Source organism: Saccopteryx leptura, chromosome 4, assembly GCF_036850995.1.
Source record: "Saccopteryx leptura isolate mSacLep1 chromosome 4, mSacLep1_pri_phased_curated, whole genome shotgun sequence".
Classification (NCBI taxonomy): Eukaryota; Metazoa; Chordata; class Mammalia; order Chiroptera; family Emballonuridae; genus Saccopteryx; species Saccopteryx leptura.
Genome location: NC_089506.1, coordinates 160,878,103 through 160,894,158, shown reverse-complemented (window position 1 = coordinate 160,894,158; position 16,056 = coordinate 160,878,103).

Below are 16,056 nucleotides of genomic sequence, written 5' to 3'. Positions count from 1 at the left end.
GAGGCGTAGTAGGCTAATCACTAGCCAGTGTATAAGACCCAATTAGCTTATAGCTACAGCTAAAGTAGAAAATTCTCATGAGCCCCAGCCTTATACCATTCTCCCCAACGATGAAGAATCAAGGGTTTGATTTATGCCCAAAAGAGATGGGGGAATGTTAGATTCAGGGAGTACTGATATGCTGGGGCTGCCAAAGAATGTAACTATTGCAGGAACAGTAAGTGCTGATATGGCTCCTGTGAGGCTGGGAACAAAGAAGGTCAGAGACCCTTATCAGAAGTTTAGGTTTGAAATTCGCCACTAAGCTAAAACCGGCCCCTGTTGCTATGCCGGCCCCTGTTGCTATGCTGCGTGTGACCTCCCTAGCCAATAGCTAAACTGCCACATCTGCTTCTGTCTATGCTTGCTCACTTAGGATATATAAGGGCCTGGCTGTAAGCTCCAGGCGCGGCTCCCATTTGCAGCTCCTTGTGGGCAAGGTGTCTCCGGACATCTCGGGAGTTCGCCCCTGTGCAGGTTAAACTGGCCAATAAAGTAACATCTTAACTCCTGAGAGTCTCCAACATTTGTTCTCGTACCCGGTGGATGCTACAATTATCCCTTATGTCTCACCCTTATATTTCCTTTAACTGAGACAGCATCACTCACTTCTAAAAATTCCTATAGTAATTTGGAAAGATTGTAGTTAAACTGCTTCATTTCCAGGTGTTCAAATAGTATTTCCTGTGGGTTTATTATGAGGCAAAGCCAGTGAGTAAAACTGCAAGATTATTTTAAACTAAACCCTAACTTAGGTGAAGTATATTCATTGATGGTAACTTGAGTTTTCCATGGCAAAATATCAGTACTATTCCCATACGCTGCTTATATACACCTATCAAGTTGTACTTAGTGCATAATGTAAAAATATTATGAATAACATTTATATCACAGTACCTTTAGAATAAATGGTTTTGAGACGCTGATTCTCCAAAAACATACACAGAAATTAATGTTTTAATATCTTTTGAGTGCCTTTATTGCAAAGACTGTACATAACTGACTATTCCCAGTGATAAAACTGAGAACTGAAAACTGTCTTACACACTGCATAGTGCAGAACAGCAAAGACACAATGCACACATACTGCCATTCTTCTTTCCTAAATCCAAAGCAGTCAGCTTTTGTTTCTGCTGAGCCTAGGCGTGGTCTCCAGTGCTCACCCACAAAGTACTCCCGGATGTCCTGCCAACTGATCTCAGTTGGCACAAAAAATGAAACATATTTGCTAACAGTACTTCAGCCCAGCATCCCAATGAACAAATATAATAATAAAATAAAATAAACTGAAGTAAGGAGAACATAAGTAATTCCCTATTTTGCTATTTCATTAGTTTTGCAGTTATAGCTAAGATTAAAACAGATTTCAAGCTCTTATAGCTATATCTTGTTGCCTTAGAGAAGGTTTTTAATATAAGAGATAGGAGACTTGAAATTAGAATATTTTTAATTTAAAAATCTCATTGCTTTATTTTCCTCACATTGCAGCTGCTGATTTTCATATACATAATGTGTTATTTTTTCTGCTGCCTCTCTTTGTAAGCCAAAAACACTTCTTAAGAAAAGCACGTCAGTCCTCATCTTTAGAAAAGAAAAACATGTTATTGAAGAAGTTATAGTGTGTGACAAACAGACTTCAAAAATTGATGGGGCCAGTCAGTCTTGAATATAATTTCTCCTACCCAGCACAGCTCAGGTTTGCTTTTCAACTGACCCAAAAATTCTGGGGCAGTCCACTTCCACACGAAGATATCCTAATCAGTTGCTCTGATGTCTAATAAAGTCCATCACCCATCTTCATGCTACATAAATCAACCTCATTGTCACTCAGACAAGACCAGAATTCCCTTCCAAGGAGTTGGGTGCCAACCAGCTGACACTTGGGCTCTAGCTCCATTCTTTCTCCATACACATTCTTCTCCCCCTTCCAGCCCTGACACCCAAGCATGATAGAACTCCAGACCTTACAACTTTTAAGCAAGATAAGAAGCTGCTTGTTTCCCTTACCATTGAGTCACCCACCCATTCAATAAATAGTTATTCAGTACCTACTATGTGACAAGTGGTATTCTAGGAGCTAAGGTTAAGACTATAAAAACTGTGGCATTACTCAACAAAGTCAAAACCCTGAATCAGTCAGCTTATTCTGTCATTTAAATTGTAGCATGTAAATATACAACATGTCAGGTGTTGTTTAGGGCTGAAGAGAAACATAAAGGAGGGGCGGGGTATAGGGAGGGTATAGGGGGGGAGGCTCACAGTTCTATATAGGCTGGTGGGAAGGACTGACTGGAAACCCAATATTTGATCAAAGAACTCAAAAAAGTAAAACAGTAGCAAAACCAAGCTATCTATATATGGGTAAAAAAAAAAAAAAAGGGCCCTGGCCGGTTGGCTAAGCGGTAGAGCGTCAGCCTGGCGTGCTGGTGGGGACCCGGGTTCGATTCCCGGCCAGGGCACATAGGAGAGGCACCCATTTGCTTCTCCACCCTCCTCCACCCTCCTTCCTCTCTGTCTCTCTCTTCCCCTACTGCAGCCAAGGCTCCATTGGAACAAAGATGGCCCGGGCGCTGGGGATGGCTCCTTGGCCTCTGCCCCAGGCGCTAGAGTGGCTCTGGTCACGGCAGAGCGACGCCCTGGAGGGGCAGAGCATCGCCCCCTGGTGGGCAGAGCGTCGCCCTGGTGGGCGTGCTGGGTGGATCCCGGTCAGGCGCATGCGGGAGTCTGTCTGACTGTCTCTCCCCGTTTCCAGCTTCAGGAAAAAAAAAAAAAAAAAAAGGCCTTGGCATAGACATAGTACTTACAGCCACAAGAATGAAAAGAACAACTGGGAATTATACTCCAAATTATAAAGGTCGTGGCAGTGAAGAGAGACTAAGGAGGACTCTCTTAGTGATATGGGAGACCAAGATAAAGTGGCATCCTAGAAATCAGTTAAAAAAAAGTGTTACAGGAAATGAGAAAGTGTTTAACTGTGTAAAGTGACACTGAGAGCTGAGTGAGACAAGGTCTAAGAATTGATGATTCCATTTAGCCACATGAAAGTCAGGTATACTTTATGGGAGCTATTTCAAGGTCATCAAGTGGGCTCGACGATGAATGGGGACAAAGAGCATACAGTATGTAGAGAACAGCCATTTATAAGAATATTGCTCTAAAGAAGAAAAAAGAAGTAAAGGAATTTTGTTATTGTTTATAAGATGGGAAGTTTATATGTCTACAAAAATTGATTAAATTATACTTGACCCCAAATTTCCAATTTATTTTATGTGGTATGTTGGGGGTGGGTCCAAGGAAGAATTGATCTAAGAAATACAAAATGATCTGGTAAAAAGCAAGACATGATGAAGCAAGACAGAAAGAACTGTTAGCACAATGCCTTTGATTAATCAGAAAAGACTGAGTCCTAAGAGCAAATGGTGAGGGTAGGAGGGAGATGATGGATGTTGCCGTAACTAGTCAGACACATTTTCTCCATAGTAAAGGGTAAAAGGTAGAATTTATGGGTATAGATGCAGAGGTTTGAATGATGTAATGACAGAAGGATAGAGAAATGCTGTTCTGGTTACTTCTGTAACATAATACTTCTGTGAAATAAAATAAAAGCTATAGCTTAAAACGAGGAGAAGGAAGGAATACTGAAAGTTAGAAAAGAAAAAAGAATTTCTCTTCTCTGCCTACTAAACAACTGGAACCAACCATCCCCTTGCCCACTTTAATAGAAAAATGTAGGGAACTATATCCACTCTTTGCTAATTATCCACACCACTGCTCCCTTACATAATCAAGCTGAGTGTGTGTTCCAGAAAGACTGGCAAAGGGTTAGCTTATTACTTTCAATTTGAAGATAGTTTTCAAAACTCACTCAGCTCACACACATGTTATATACTCTTTCTCTGCCCTCCATCCCCTACCATGTCCTAATTGTAACTACATCATTCTAAGGCTTTCTCTGACTTCATTCAGGATATATGCATCTTTCTAAGACAAATATAAAGTTCCTCATACATGCATTCCCTTGGGAATGGAGAGAGGAATGTTACTCACTGTCCTTTAGTCCTTCCAACTCATTTTCTTTAAACCTCATCTTTATCTCCTTGGTCCCCTAATCCCTTCTCATTGTAAGTTATGGTCTGATAACTATGCCATGGATTTTAAAGACTGAGAATATCTTAAAAAGTGTAAATGATACCATAACATAAAATCTGCAGTAGTGAAATAAGCAATTGCTATTTTCATGGCATCATATTGAGACATAAAGGTAAAGCCCTTCACAACTGTTTCCAACACATGGCCTCAGCATGTTTCATTTCTCTGGTAAAGAGGATTGAACGGACAGGAGGACAGAAGGAGCTGTCTTGGGATGCGTCTGGAACCTCTAAGTTCTCCTTCTACTACAGGTAAAATATCTGATGTACATACTACTAAAACCTTTTCTGACCAGGGTGTCCCAAGAATAGAAAACTAATAGAGTAGCAAGTTACACTTTGCTTAAGGTGTGATAGTCACCAAATAGAAAGAGCACAAATTATTTCTGCTGAAATTCTGCTGACTTCCGATGCAGACAGAAAGCCAGAGTTTAGAGAGCTCAGAGAATGAGAGGGTTCTCTTTTCCTTAGACTGTCTTAGGAGGAGTCATACAACTCTGTGACTTGACATTTATTATCGTGAATGACTTAGCCTGATTGCCTAAAATCCTAGCTGACACATTACTCAAGTGGTAAGAGAGAGCATTCAGGGGATGGTGGAGTGAAAGCAGAGGGCATTCACTATAGGGCAGAGTTGGTATGTTTGACCCTTGGTGGCAGGATTTGAGAAAACACAAAAACAGAGGTGCCAAGAGGAAGTAAATACAAGTAGAAGGGAACCAAAAGAAAAGGAATAAGAGGAGCCATAGGAAGTGAAATTGAAGAACTAAAAAAAAAGGTGGTGTTACAGTAACAGAAAAAATTGGCTTAGATCCTCCCCGACATTAAATGACAGAATAAATGTCTAATTGATTAGACAGTTAAATGCAAAAGAACCCTAGAAAAAATTAATATGTTTTTCAATATCTTTTTTGGCATCACATTTTAAAAATAAAAATGACATAATAAATCACTAAAAAGGGCTGAATTATTTACTTAAAGAAAATGTAAAATGTCTAACACCAGACAACATCATAAAATGAAAAGGCAAATAACTTTTTATCTGTGTCCTTCTCTCCTTCCCTTTTTTTCCTGCAAAATGCTGTCCAAAAACTAACATGTTCCAGGCAATGTAGGTAACAGAATAGGGGTGCAGGTGGTCTATTGGGCCAGTGAGAAGCTACAGCATTTTTGGCTGAGAAGGGCATCCTCTAGGAAGCAGGAAAGGAGAAAGATCAAACAGGCTGCCTAGCAAAGCTGCCCAAACCCAAATGGGAAGAGAAGATAATGTCCTCATGAGGGTGCACCTGCCCTCACAGTGAACACCTGCCACACAGTGTTCAAACCTGAGAAGAATTAGGAAGACATCCAGATGGGTGGGAGGTGAAACTGATAAGGTGGGAGATTGGTTAGAGAGATTGACTAAATAAGCAAATATGTACAGTATAAAGGGAATCATGTTTGTCATGGTGGAGAAAATAATAACAAATATAGAAAAAGAAACCCAGAATGAACTGTATGATGTGGGAGTGTAATTAAATGTAACAGTGTGAACTCATTGATTTCATAATATACAGGTACATGAATGAACATAGATATGCTTTGTGCATGTATGTGTATGTGTATGCTTACCCTTCTCCACTGAGAACACTGTGAATAGCAACACCCCCAACACCAATCAGTACACTAAGTACCCAGATTTTGTTTTCTGAAGAGGCAAGCTGAAATATGTATAGCAACCACTTAGGATGTTAAAATGATGGAAAATTTTTAATCTTTGCTTTCTTTCAAGTATGCTTTAATAAGTTTCTAATACTTTTATAATGATAGTTAATTGTTTTATGGGACCAGCAAGAGCAGTACTAAGAGGGAAGTTCATAGCATTACAGGCATACAATAAGAAGAAAAAGCTCAAATAAACAACTTTGCATCTAAAAGAACTAGAAAAAGACCAACAAATAAAGCCCAGAGGAAGTAGAAGGAAGGAAATAATAAAAATCAGAGTAGAAATAAATGACATATTGTCAAAAAACAAAAACAAAACAGAAGATCAATGAAACCAAGAGCTTGTTTTTTGAAAAGGTAAACAAGATTGACGAACCTTTAACCAGACTCATCAAGAGTAAAACAGAGAGGACTCAAATAAATAAAATTAGAAATGAAAGTGGAGAAATAACAATTGACACAACAGAAATACAAAGGATTGTAAGAAAATACTATGAATATCTGTATGCCAAAAAATTGAAAAACCTAGGCAAAATGGATAAATTCCTAGAAACATATTATCTTCCAAAACTCAATTGCGAAGAATCAGAAAACCTAAACAGATAGATTACAACAAATGAAATTGAAACAGTTATCAAAAAAACTCCCAGCAAACAAAAGTCCAGGACCAGATGGCTTCACAGGGGAATTTTACCAAATATTCAAAGAAGAACTAACACCTATCCTTCTCAAGCTATTTCAAAAAATTCAAGAGAAGGGAAGACATCCAAGCTCATTTTATGAGGAAAGCATAATCCTCATTCCAAAACCAGGTAAAGACACCACAAAGAAAAAAAACTACAGACCAATATACCTGATGAACTTCGATGCTAAAATTTTCAACAAAATATTAGCAAACTGGATCCAGCAATACATGAAAAAATCATACATCATGATCAAGTGGGATTTATTCTGGGGAGGCAAGGCTGGTACAATATTCACAAATCAATCAATGTGATTCATCACATAAACAAAAGGAAGGAGAAAAATCACATGATAATATCAATAGATACAGAAAAAGCATTTGATAAAATCCAGCACTCATTTTTGATCAAAACTCTCAGCAAAGTGGGAATACAGGGAACATACCTCAACATGATAAAGGCCATCTATGACAAACCCACAGCCAAACTCATACTCAATGGGCAAAAATTAAAAGCAATCCCCTTAAGATCAGGAACAAAGCAGGGGTGTCCCCTTTCACAACTCTTTAAACTTTCACTAATTAAAAATGGAACTCTTATTCAACATAGTTTTGGAAGTCCTAGCTACAGCAATTAGACAAGAAGAAGAAATAAAAGGCATCCAAATTGGAAAAGAAGAAGTAAAACTATCATTATTTGCTGATGACATGATACTGTACATAGAAAACCCTAAAGTCTCAGTTAAAAAACTACTGACCTGATAAATGAATTTGGTAAGGTAGCAGGATATAAAATTAATATCCATAAATCAGTCACATTTTTATACACCAACAATAAACTGTCTGAAAGAGAAATTAAGGAAACAATCCCCTTCATTACTGCAACAAAAAAAATTAAGTACTCAGGAGTAAATGTAACCAACGAGAAAAAGGATTTGTATATGGAAAATTATAAAACATTGATAAAAGAAATCAAGGAAGATACAAACAAGAGGAAGCATATACTGTGTTCATGGATAAGAAGAATAAACATTATTAAAATGTCTATACTACCCAAAGCAATCTTTAAATTCACTGCAAGTCCTATTAAAATACCAATGACATACTTCAAAGATAAAGAAGAAATATTCCAAAAATTTAAATGGAACCAAAAAAGAACATGAATAGCCTCAGCAATCTTGAAAATGAAGAATAAAGTGGGAGGTATCACACTTCCTGATATCAAGTTATACTACAAGGCCATTGTACTCAAAACATCTTGGTACTGGCATAAGAGCAGGCATACAGATAAATGGAACAGAACAGAGAACCCAGAAATAAACCCACACCTTTATGGTCAATTGATATTTGACAAAAGAGGTAAGAGCATACAGTGGATTAAAGACAGTTTCTTTAATAAATGGTTTTGGGAAAATTGGACAGGTACATGCAAAGAAATGAAACTAGAGCACCAACTTACACCATTCACAAAAATAAACTCAAAATGGATAAAAGACTTAAATGTAAGTCATGAAAATATAAATATATTGGAAGAAAACATAGGCTGTAAACTCTCCGATATCTCTCGTAGTAATATTTTTGCTGATTTATCTCTACGTATAAGTGAAATAAAGAACAGGATGAACAAATGGGACTATATTAAACTAAAAAGCTTTTGCACAGCAAAAGACACCATGAACAAAATAAAAAGACAACCCACACAATGAGAGAACATATTTACCAATACGTCTGATAAGGGGTTAATAACCAAAATTTATAAAGAATTTCTAAAACTCGGCCTGACCGAGGCAGTGGTGCAGTGGATAGAGCACTGAACTGGGATGTGGAGAACCCAGGTTCAAGACCCCAAGGTCACCAGCTTGAGTGTGGGCTCATCTGGTTTGAGTAAGGCTCACCAGCTTGAACTCAAGGTTGCTGGCTCGAACAAGGGGTCAGTCGGTCTGTTGTAGCCCCCCGGTCAAGGCACATATGAGAAAGCAATCAATGAACAACTAAGGAGCCACAATGAAGAATTGATGTTTCTCATCTCTCTCCCTTCCTGTCTGTCCCTATCTGTTTCTCTCTCTGACTCTGTCTCTGCCACACACACACAAAAAGAATTTCTAAGACTCAACACCAGGAAGGTAAACAATCCAATTAAAAAATGGGCAAAAGAACTGAACAGACACTTCTTCAAAGAGGACAAACAGCCTGACCAGGCAGTGGCGCAGTGGATAGAGCATCAGACTGGGATGCAGAGGACTCAGGTTTGAGACCCCAAGGTTGCCAGCTTGAGTGCGGGCTCATCTGGTTTGAGCAAAGCTCACCAGCTTGAACCCAAGGTCGCTGGCTCAAGCAAGGGGTCACTCAGTCTGCTGTAGCCCCCCCCCCGGGGTCAAGGCTAATATGAGAAAGCAATCAATGAACAACTAAGGTGCTGCAATGAAGAATTGATGCTTCTCATCTCTCTCCCTTCCTGTCTGTCTGTCCCTATCTGTCCCTCTCTCTGACTCTCTCTGTCTCTGTCACAAAAATAAAATAAAAATAAAAAAGAGGACATACAAATGGCCAATAGGCATATAAAAAAATGTTCAACCTCACTAATCATCAGAGAAATGCAAATTAAAACCACAATGAGATACCACCTCACACCTGTCAGAATTGTGCTCATTAGCAAAATAACACACAATAAGTGCTGGCAAGGGTGAGAAAAGGGAACCCTCCTGCACTGCTGGTGGGAATGCAGACTTGTGCAGCCACTGTGGAGAACTGTATGGAGTTTCCTCAAAAAATTAAAAATGGAACTGCCTTTTGACCCAGCTATCCCACTTTTAGGAATATATCCTAAGAATAAAAAATCACTGATTCAAAAGGAGAAATTCACCCCCATGTTTATGGCAGCATTGTTTACAATAGCCAAGATCTGGAAACAGCCCAAGTGTCCATCAGTGGACGAGTAGGTTAAAAAGCAGTGGTACGTATATAACAATGGAATACTACGCAGCTGTGAAAAAGAAGGAAATCTTTCCTTTTGTGACAGCATAGATGAACCTGGAGATTATTATACTAAGTGAAAGAAGCCAGGTAGAAAAAGAAAAATATCATATGATCTCACATATATGTGGAATCTAATGAACAAAGTGAACTGAGGAATGGAATAGAGGCAGAGGCGGGGTCACAGGGACCAGAGGGACAGCAGTCAGAGGGAAGGGGGATGAGGGGATGGGATCAGAGAAGGTGAAGGGATTAGTGAAACTATATGTACATCACACAGAGATACAGATAACAGGACAGCAAATCCTAGAGGGAAGCGGGAGGGATTTAGTGGGAGGGGGGCAAAGTTGGTATAAAAAGGGACATAGGGGTGGGGGGTGAGGGAGTTATATTCAGTGGGACACTTAAATTCATGTAAACACAATAAATTAAAAATTATTAAAAATAAAATATTTAAAACAAAATTTTTAAGAAAAAAGAATAGGATGTAAAGGTTCTACGGCCTATTCTGTGTACTATGTCCCCTCCACAGGACTCCTTGTCCTTGTCCTCCCTACTGCTGCAGCTGGAAAGCAAAAACATCCTATTTGCCAGCTTGATTTGGAGTCAAGTAGGGCCGTGTCAGTTCAGGCCACAGAAGTAGACAGAAGTTCCTAGATGTTTTTAATATGAATGCAAAGCCTACTAGGAACTAGCCTACTAGTTCTTTTTTTTTTTTTTTCATTTATTTATTTTTTTTAATGTGCCTTGACCGTGGGCCTTCAGCAGACCGAGTAACCCATTGCTTGAGCCAGTGACATTGGGCTCAAGCTGGTGAGCTTTTGCTCAAACCAGATGAGCCCTCGCTCAAGCTGGCGACCTCGGGGTCTCGAACCTGGGTCTTCCACATCCCAGTCCGACTCTCTATCCACTGCACCACCGCCTGGTCAGACTCTTCTTTTTTTTTTTTTAACTAGTTCTTTTGCTCACTGGCTTCTCTCCCCGTAGGTTCAGCTGCCAGCTTCTGAGCCTGAGTCTTTAAGCAAAAGCACAAAGGTCCACATGCTAAAGAGAGCCGTGTGGGAAAATGGAAAGCAACGGCATCCCTGGAGTCCTTCTGAGCTGTGGTACCAGCTCCGGACATCTCACCCCTGAGTTTTCTTGTGTCATGAAACCAATAAGCTCTCATGGGTTTAAAATGCTGTTTATGCCTGACCTGTGGTGGTGCAGTGGATAAAGCGTCGACCTGGAAATGCTGAGGTCGCCGGTTCAAAACCCTGGGCTTGCCTGGTTAAGGCACATATGGGAGTTGATGCTTCTAGCTCCTCCCTCCTTCTCTCTCTCTGTCTCTCTCTTCTCTCTATCTCTCTCTCTCTCATCTCTAAAAATGAATAAATAAAAAAAGGCAAATGTATAAAAAAATAACAAAATAAAATGCTGTTTATGACAGAATAGGCACACTGATGCAGATATTTAAATAAAGAGCAAAGGAGAATAGTAGAAGAACTTACACTGTGTAAACAAAAGGTTTGGGCTATGGTATCACATGACCTTCATCGCTGAGTTGAGCATAAGAATATTGATGCAGTCATTGCAGGATTATAGACATTGCATGTGCCTTCTGGCAAATAGGACACAGTTTCTCAAATATCACTTCTTCCTTTCAGTGAGAACTACCTAAACCTCCTAAAATATGTCACTAAATTTAATAACACTTGCAACTCATCTCTTACAAATACAAACTTAACCTTCTGCTATCTATTAAATACAACTCAAAATTCTATGATTTTTTCCTGAGACTATGAAGTGAATTAGCAAACATTATGGACCTAGCCTTATTCATTGCTTCTTGAATCACTCAGGTTCTAACTAACCTCACATTAATTAGAGCCTGGAAGGCCAGGACAGGACTAGGGAATATCAATCTGTATCCTTAGGTAGTAGTTGAACAAACATGTAAGTAAAATTTCATTCTTTGACTGGGGCATAACCCAAAGGGACCTCTTGTGAGCAAAAATTCATTCAAGTCTTATATTAACTAAAATTATATATATGTCAACACCTGGTCTGAGAGAAGATATTTGCAATAGTGATAATTGGCAAAGAATATAGCCAAAGAATATTTAAAGAACTTATACAAATCAATAAGGAAAAAACAAAAACAGAAAAACCCAGTAAAAGGTGGACAAAAATAATGAACACTTAACCAAAAAGAGTATCTAAAGGAGAAGAAAACATTTAAAATTACAAAAATTTTTAAGGAAAAGTAAATTAAAAAACACAATAAAAAGTCACTTCATACTCACTAGAATGACTGAAGTTAAAAAGATGGAAAATTCTGTTAAAAATATGGAGCAACCAAAACTAATATAGTATTAATTCAAATATAAATTGCACAATCACTTTGGAAAACTGTTATCTTCTACAGCTAAACATATATAAACTCTTGACCCAACAACTTGGCAGAATGTTCTGTCATATCACAATAATTTGTAATAGTCCAAAACTGTAAACTAGCCAAATGCTCTCAAAGAGAAGAATGTATAATATAAACAAATGAAGTATATTCACACAAAAACTATACAGCAAGGAGAATGAACAGTCTATACCAGTGGTCGGGAACCTTTTTGGCTGAGAGAGCCATGAACGCCACATATTTTAAAATGTAATTCCATGAGAGCCATACAACAACCCGTGTACGTTATGCATTATCCAATAAAAATTTGGTGTTGTCCTGGAGAACAGCTGTGATTGGCTCCAGCCACCCACAACCATGAACATGAGCGGTAGGAAATGAATGGATTGTAATACATGAGAATGTTTTATATTTTTAACGTTATTTTTTTATTAAAGATTTGTCTGCGAGCCAGATGCAGCCATCAAAAGAGCCACATCTGGCTCATGAGCCATAGGTTCCTGACCCCTGGTCTATACCAATACACAAAAAATATTGTTCTCTTCCAAACATAATGCTGAGTGAAAGAAGCCAGACACAAAAGACTACATACTGTACAGTTTCATATCTATAAAATTTAGAAACAGGTGAAACTAATCTGTCCTATAAGAAGGCAGGAGAGAGTGCTTACTCTTGGTGGAATGAGGTTGAGACTGGATCAGTGGCCTGGGAGGCTGGAGATGCTGCTAGTGTTTTATTTCTTGATGAGATGTTGGTTGCTAACAGTGAAAATTTACCAGCTCTACACTTACGTTCACTTTTCTCTCGTATATTTTACTTCAATACACAGATATAGAGTTAAAAATGAATATAGACTTTGAGTGCTTCTTTGTAATTTGTCTATGTTTAGTATTTTTTAATTTAGAAATTTTTTTCCCCTTGGGTGAATCAAGGAAAAGTTAGTATTATAGAGAGGACAGGTTTATACATCAGCCTTTGTTTCACTTAGCAGCAACCACCTGTTCTTTGAGGTGTCTGTTCTCCAGCTTGAGGAGCATGGAAAGCAGTTCCCATTCCTGTCACCATGAGATCAAAGCTCTTCAGCAAAACTCAGATCCCATTCTCCTCAGTCTTATTTTCAGTTACTCTTCCAGTTAATAGTCTATCCATCTCAAATAGTTGATGAGTATATTTGCTATGCATATCCCATTTCTTCAATTCCCCAACTCTTTACTTATCTCTATTACCTGGAGCCTAAGAAATAGTGAGTACTCAATAATAATATTTATTAAAATAAAAATATGGCATTTAATTGAATTTCAGCATTAGCAGCTACTGTGTATAATAATCCTTCACCCTGGCTGGCTAACTCAGCAGTGGAGCATTGGCCTGGTGTGTGGAAATCCCAGGTTTGATTCCCAGTCAGAGCACACAGGAGAAGCACCCATTTTCTTCTCTACCCTTTCTGCTCTACTTTCTCTCTGTCTCTCTCTTCCCCTCCGGCAGCCAAGGCTCCATTGGAGCAAAGTTGGCCTGGGCACTGAGGATGGCTCCATGGCCTCTGCCTCAGGCGCTAGAATGGCTCAGGTTGCAACAGAGCAACACTTCAGATGGGCTGACTATTGCCCTCTAGTGGGCATGCTGGTTGGATCCCAGTTGGGTACGTGTGGGAGTTTGTCCCTCTGCCTCCTGGCTTCTTACTTCAGAAAAACACACACAAAATAAATAAATAAAAATTTAAAAATGATCCTTCTTTCAATCACAGAAGTTCCTAGGAGCCATTCTTTTGGGGGATCTGGAACACCACAAATGCCAAATGCTTTTCCACAACAATCAGAGAGCAGGAAGCACCCCCTACTATATCATGCTCTCAGATGTCAGCATTTAGTGTGATACTGTGATGAACTAAGTTGGACAAAGCTTATTCACCAGCTGTGACGGACACATTCTACATATCTCCAAACCTTTATACACACACACACACACACACACACACACACACACACACACACAAACACACAAATGTATTCTTTTTTTTTTAAAGAAGTGATTAGCAGACATGAAAAGGCAAAATAGCTTACTGGTAGAATGTGCACTTTGAGGCCAGACATTTTTGAGATCGCATGCTGGTTCTACCTATCTATCCCCAGAATGGAAACTCTTTTGAGTTCGACATATTTTGTCTTCTGATTTCACTGCTGTATTTCCAGCATCTAGACTAGGTCATTAGGCACGTAATTGGCACTTAATGATTTTTGCTGAGTGACTATATCAGACTAGCAGCATCAAGAATTGACATTCATATAGTCTTGGTTGGGTAGCTCAGTTGGTTAGAGCATTATCTCAATATACAAGGTTGTCAGTTTGATCCCCGGTCTGGGCACATACAAAGAATCAACCAATGAATGTATAAATAAGTGGAACAACAAGTTGATGTTTCTCTCTCTCTCTCTCTCTTTCTCTATCTAAAATTAATAAATAACAAAAAAATTAAAAATAAATTTAAAAATAATTGATAGTCATATCTCTCATCCATGCACTGAGCCCATGACATCCCCAGACCAATGATGTTAAAGGTGCTATGCAAATTGGCTCCCTTATGAAGACAGAACATACAGGAAAATATATAGCACTGTGTCACCAATAAAATGCAAATAGTGGTCACAAACTTCTACATACTATACAATTTCCAGATTAAAAATGAAAAACTACTCAATAGATTAGGCAATATGGTTTTCAGAATAACCCTTCAAAGTTTACTAAAACTAAACACAACAAGGATTACATTTTCCTTTTTTACCAGAAACCTTCTCATTTGGAGACAATAATAAATGAAGCGATCCTAATAGAAATATTTATCTAGTCACTCGTATGAGGAGAGGAAACCAGAGTATTGGCTTTGGAGTCAGATGGACCTAAATTTTAATCCAGCTCCAGCACTTAGTAGCAGTCTAAATGATCTTGGAAAAGTTTTACCTGCAAAAAAAGAAGATAATTCTGTACCTCATGTGTTTTATTATGAGGAGTAAAAAGAGATAATACCTTAAAGTTTTTAGTACAATGAATACATAATAAAAACTTCTTAATAAATGTTATCTGTTATTAGAATATCTTCTTGGTAAATATTATGTTGAAATTTTCACTTGGTTTAAATTTTTCTTCATATTTTTATAGAAATTCGGCAGTATCTATACTTCCTAGAGTTTCTAAATCCTTTATTTTAAAAAATCAAAAGCTTATTTCATTTGCGGGTCAAACTTGCATATGAGGTCATCATCCAACCTTTATCTATTATGTAGAGCAAAATTGTTTTCCCAAAGTGATCTACCTTTAATCCAGTCATAAAGAGTTAGCTGTTCCCAGTTTTAATTGACAAATCTAATTACTGTGATGAGTTTATTTATAGTCACTATTCAATATCTATTGATAGTTTCTTGACCTTGAAGAATATCATCCAATTAACATGGCAATATGTGTTAATGGATTTTTAAATTACTTCACATGGGATAAAAGGTAAAAGGAAAAAGGGAAATTCATTTTCAGAAAGAAGAATCGAAAGTTATGGAAACAAGCCTTATGTGTATGTCACTGAATATGCAACACTAAGAGTTTCCTTTGCATTCACTTGATATTATGGTAAGCGAAAGTTATTTTATTGATTGGTAGTATAAGTTTTGGAAATATTTTCAGGGACTCAGTCTCTAAACCAGGGGTCAAGAACCTAAGGCTCGTGAGCCAGATGTGGCTCTTTTGATGGCTGCATCTGGCTTGGATAAGTCTTTAATAAAAAAAATAATAACTTTAAAAATATAAAACATTCTCATGTATTACAATCCACTCATTTCCTACTGCTCATGTTTATGGTTGTGGGTGGCTGGAGCCAATCACAGCTGTCCTCCAGGACAACAAATTTTTATTGGATAATGCATAATGTACATGGGTTGTTGTATGGCTCTCATGAAATTACATTTTAAAATATGTGGCATTCATGGCTCCCTCAGCCAAAAAATTTCCCGACCCCTGCTCTAAACTCAGATAACAAAATGCCTGCTTTACTCCAAGAAGAGAGTTGTAGTGTTTTTTAAATTTGTTAACTTTTAGCTCATTATTTCCTAATGTAAAGTCAGTGGGTGATT